Below are 6,093 nucleotides of genomic sequence, written 5' to 3' on the forward strand. Positions count from 1 at the left end.
GCAGTCGTTGGCACCTAAGGAAATTCTTTTACAAAGGACAAGCCATCCAGTTGTTATCATGCCATGGCATCTCTAACAGACCAGACCTGTTGTACAACCAAGCTGAAACCAAAACCACCATCTGTCAGTGTCAGTTGGAAGAAGCAGACAGAGGTGTGTCAACCACAAAAGCTCATTTTTGCTGCTAAATGTATGAAACAATACACAAAAATGGTTGTGTTGCATGAGAGTATGTGTTGACTGATGCTTATTTTTTGTATTTTGTGTTGTCTTTGTAAAGCTGCGGAACGGAGTCCAAAACAAATTTCCCTTCGGGGACAATAAAGTATATCTTTTCTTATCTTACGTTGGAAAGCTAACAATGGTGGATTGATAACGTCTTCAGTCAGTAGGTAACTCACAGCTGTCAAAGGCCATGAGTCATTATGCAGTCACAATGTAATTACACACACACAAACACACTCAATGGTGTTTTAAGCCCCCACCGTCGACTTCAAGGCAGCGCTGCGACCGTCGACTTCAAGGCATCTAACCCTAACCCTAACCTCAATCCTAACCCTTGCCTAACCCTAGTGCAGATGCGTAACTATTGGTAAGCAGGGTAAGCGGTGCTTACGGGCCCAGACCAATCAGGGGCCTGTGTGACTGGAAGATATTGATTGACAGCCGGGGTCCCCTATCGCATTTTCATTACTCGCGACAATCCCAGCAGTCCCATGTGCAGCCACTGACCAAGCGGGAGTGAGAACGGGTCAAATTCATTTCCTTGTTTCAGAGACCGTTCTCTTAATACATCCATGGACAAGACATGTGTGTGACGCGAACATCTCACATTTACCAACACAACGTACAGCGAAAGGCAAAACATTTCAGACTGTCCTGCCAACCTGTATACATTTTAACATTAATGTACCTTGTAACGATTTTTCACTCTAAAGTCGCTGACGCTGCTGTCGGCTCTCTGCAGCTGACGGGGCTGCAGAGTTCCCCACACGACTGACGTGCGCGCGAGCGCACACACACACACACACACACACACACAATCACACACGGTGGATGCAGGAAAAACCGCAGATGAGACGACACAATGACCTAAATTGAGGACAGCTACTCTCGTTATTGTAAGTGCAATGATAAGTTAAAGTCCAATAAGTGCTTTATCAAACCGTATGAATGTGTGTCCCAGGCCAGGTTAGGAAATTAGCTAACAATGTAAAGATCAACAAGCCACTGACACATATGTTCAAATTTGATTCAATAAATTATAATTTTTTGTCTTAAATACACCAGCCATTTTCATATTATACCAACATTTGCAGCATCCTGAGCCTTTTTGGTAAGGTTCCCTAGGAAATCTCAGCCCAGAGTAATTAATTAATAGTAATAATTATTATCCTCCCCAAAACAAGTTTCCTTTTTTTTTTTTTTTAAAGAACTATACAAAAAGCTTTTTTTTGCAACTTTCACTGTCTTCCGCAACTTTATTGCAACAAACATACAAAAGACATCGCAACTTTTATTGCAATTTTTTACAAAAGCGCCCACAAAATCAGGCATTTTGGGCCGAAACAATCTCAAAAAAAGGCCGCGAAATCCTGGAGGGACTGCCCTTGTGTGTTTTTTCATGTGTTATGGTGCGCATTCACCAGTGTTTTCAGTGCATTCACCAACCTAGAACTAATAAAGGCATGAACTGCCTTTTCTAGATCGTGCCTGTTGAGGAAAGGCTTAACTTTAGCCAGGAGACAAAGCTGGAAAAAGCTCATTCTAACAACATCACTGATCTGCTTGTCAAATTTCATGCTGCAATCAAAAGTAACCCCCAAATTTTTGACAGCTGACCTAGTGTAGGATGCTAGAGCTCCCAAACTCAAAGCTGGACCATTTTGCGTGCCTGAAGTACTGAAAATAATACACTCCGTTTTATCTTCATTCAAATTAAGAAAGTTTTCTGAAAGCCACAGCTTAATATCAGTGATGCAACTAAGCAGGGAGTTTAGTGCGACACTGTCATTTGCTTTAATAGGCAAATAGATTTGCAAATCATCTGCATAACAATGAAATGACAGTTTATGCTTTCCTATAATAGCCCCTAAAGGCAGCATATATAAAGAGAACAGAATGGGGCCAAGAATTGAGCCCTGGGGAACCCCACAAGAGAGAGGAGCAGCTGACGAGAAGAGGTCACCAATCATGATAGAAAAGCTCCTATTAGCCAAATAGGAGCTAAACCATTCAAGTGCCGTGCCTCTGATGCCTACATAATGCTCAAGGCGAGAGAGGAGGACTGCATGGTCCACAGTGTCAAAAGCCGCTGTGAGGTCAAAGAGCACTAAAACAGTAGGATTCCCGGCATCTACAGACAAGGCAATGTCATTATGTACTCTCAACAGTGCAGACTTAGTACTGTGGCGTGATCTGAAACCAGATTGAAATTTTTCAAACACAGAGTTCTGCTGTAGAAAGGCTTGTAACTGTATGAAAACAACTTTTTCCAAAACCTTAGAAAGAAAAGGCAGATGAGAGACTGGTCTAAAATTTGACAACACTGTGGGGTCAAGATTAGGCTTCTTAAGTAGGGGCCTGACCACAGCATGTTTGAAGGCAGCTGGGACAGAACCTAAACTAAGACAAGAATTAAAAAAAGTAAGAAGACTCGACCCAATGGTGCTATTAAAAACCTCCTTCACCATTCTGGCGGGAACAATGTCTAGGGGACCATTAGTGGGTTTCATTTGTTGTACAACCTCACTAAGTAACGTCAGTGAAAGTGGTTTAAATTCCTCAAACACAGCTAAGTGTGCAGGAGAAGCAGGTACAAACACTTTAAAATTAGCACTGGCATTTTTCCTGACAGATGCTACTTTGTTGATAAAATAACAGAGAAATTTCTCACATGTACTGATTGAAACATCTGTCGGAGCAGAGGTGCATGGATTTACAACAGAGTTAATAGTATTAAATAACACTCTAGGTTCATGGCAGCTGCTAGCTATGACGGAAGAGAGATGGTGCATCTTTGCCACCTTCACAGCCTTCTGGTATGCTGCTAGACTGTCCCTTAGTAAACCCAGTGATACATGTAAATTGTCCTTCTTCCATCTTCGTTCAGCTTTTCTGCAGTGTTGCCTAAGGGCCCTTGTGGTATCATTTGTTTATCATGTCCGCCTTAGGTTTAATAGATTTAATCTGATGAGGGGCAGTATTTTTAAGTATTTAATTTGCCGTAGTAGGGGGGCCCACCTTGATAATCCTGCTTAGGGGCCCAGTGTTGGCTCATTACGCCACTGCCCTAGTGCCTTCCATGCAGCGCTGCCTGGAAGACAACGCTGGGGGCTTAAAACACCAAACACCAAACACCCACAAACACAGACACAGTTCCTCTGCACAATCTATTAACACAGATTGTATTTTTTTACTCATGCATGTTGATTTTCACAGAAAAGTGACATGTTAAATGGTTCTTTTGAAAGCTTTAATGCAAGTGTTGGGTTTCATAATGCCATCAGGTCTGCAGGCACCAATTGTGCAAGTTAAAAGGTGATATTGTGCAACTCTGGCATTTTGTGAAATCATTCCGGTAAACAGGTCTTACAGGTGTTTATGGCACCACACTGGTGAGTCTACGATATGGATCAGTATGATTGGTCTTGGTGCATGGCCGGGCTTTAATGGTGGGGTTGTTGTTGTTGTTGCTTCTTTCTTTGCTGTACTTCCATTCAAAGTGCAGGTAATAAAACCAGTCAAATCTAACATTCTGTCAGATGCACTAAATCAAAACATAATCACATATGTGTCCTTGAATATATTTTCAAGTTTAAGTTCAGTTTTTTTTTTAAACCATAAAAAGATTAATGAAAAAATTGTTTCTCTCAAGAACAAAAACATTAAGGAATTAAAAGATGCAAACGTAAAACCAGAAACTCTCACTTTCTTTACAAACTTTCTCTCTCCCTTGTGGAGACTTTCATGTTGTAAGGTTTGTTGGGAGACTAATGGTAGACAGAGCCCAAATTTAAGACGTATAGTAGAAGTACCAGTTTATCTTCAGTATAATGTTTCAACTCTTCAAAGATAAACCTTTGTGCAAAAATAAACAGTGCAACAGGGACTTGTGGAAAAGAAACTAGCCCATAGGGAGAGTGAGGCCTGGAATTTACAAAGCACCAGTAAGATGTTGTTACCGTCTTTATGGCTTGCATTTTCCGTGCATGTGTGCTGTGATAATGAGGACTATGAACTATATGTTGAGTGTGTTTTAATTTCTTGTAGCTACATTTCAACACGTTTACATGTCACAAAAGTTTCATACTTGAGTGTATTCCACTTTGTTTTTCAACATCATATCATGTTATCAAGAGCATATTTCTGGTGGTTATGGAATTGTATGGTTGTATTAAGACAACTAAAAATAAGGTTTGGATAAAACTGTGAGTAAAGAAAGAAGGAAGGTCACTTAAGTACAAAAAAGTCACTAATTGCAACATCCCCAGTTAAGTTACATGCATCTTTGTATTTCGGCTTTTGTCAATCCAAAAAAGGTAAAAATGCAAAAAGAAATCTCAGTCAACATTGGATGGATAAGACCATAGATTGTAGTCTTCAAAGTCTTATGTCTATAAGGGTTAGACTACATACAACTTATTCATACCCACTCCAAATAATTCAGGTCCCAATTACCCCCTTGGTGCACTCGTTAATCATTCAATAACTTGAGTCCGTCATAAGAGCTGGAAGGCCGCTGCCCATCATGATGACAGGGTTTCCGCAGGGTTTTTATGTTTTTATTTAATTTTAGTCCTTAAAAAGTCATAAATTCACAAGTATTCTGTTCTAGGTCCAAACAGGTCTTAAATGTTTCTACGCCCATGTAACGCTTCCTTTAATGCTCATTGAAATGTTTTTTTTTTTTTTTTGATTCTGTGGTGTTGTAGTTCTTTCTTTCGCTAGTCCAAAAATAATTTGCTGTATATGTACAGATCATTATTTCTCTGTTGCTTTTATTCAATTTTAATAATTTCATTTACTTTGCAAGCACTTTTGTGACCCTGCATTTCATTTTCGTGCTTTTATGTTGTCATATAGGTCTTAAATTTCATTCATAATGGTCTTAAAAAGGTCTGAAATTTGACTGGTCGAAACCTGCAGAAACCCTGGAATGAAGTGTTTAGTTTTGGAGGAGCACTGCAGACAAAAGGTTGGTGATAATTGTATCATGCAAGTTTAAAACTCACAACTTTACTCCAGTTTCACATCTTCCATCCTTCATGATTGTATATATCAATAAGATTACAGCGTTAAAAAATAAAAGTCAATCCCAAAACAGCAAGTACATGTCAAAGTGTATTTTTTTAATAGAAACAATATGCCATTAATTAAAAGATATTACAAATGGTATGATATAAACTCCACATACATTTATCAATCCAAAATGGATTAATCACATTAACACATTAAAAAAAGAAATCACACAAACAGCGTGCAATTGATTTCCAACTGATTAAAACAAACAGTTCTTTACAGGTGATGATCATGTAAAAGACATGTGACATAGTTACTCCCAAAACTACTCTTTACACTGTGTAAACACACTTTATAATAAGTGATACCGATAGACATGTAGTGCACATCATTACTGTATTAATGTGAATTAACATCACTTAGCCCCGGAGTCCTTGTGTTTTTTTTCGCCCAGCATATTTCCTTGGATTAGGATGGCACCAAGATCTTGGTTGCAGCTGTCGCCTTGATCCTGCTGCACCCCCTGCTACACCCTGCTATGCTCTGCGGTGCCCTGCAGTGTCCTGCTGCGTCCTGCTAAACCCTGCTGCGTCCTGCTACATCCAGCTATGCTCTGCTGTGCAACGCTACATCCTGTAACGCCCTGCAGTGCCCTAGCCTAACAAGCTAGACCCACATCAAGATGTTGGGTCAGGGAACTCACCATTGACGGAGCTCAATCCGAGGGGCGGGATAAACGGTTGTCTTTCAAATTCCCTCTGCACGCAATAGGATAGCCTAACCAGGCAGAGCAACGAAGAAGGTAGCGAAGCTAGTTGATAGATTAAACTTTTGCCATATCTGGTCGGCAAA

Source organism: Sander lucioperca, chromosome 6, assembly GCF_008315115.2.
Source record: "Sander lucioperca isolate FBNREF2018 chromosome 6, SLUC_FBN_1.2, whole genome shotgun sequence".
In the NCBI taxonomy this organism is placed as follows: domain Eukaryota; kingdom Metazoa; phylum Chordata; class Actinopteri; order Perciformes; family Percidae; genus Sander; species Sander lucioperca.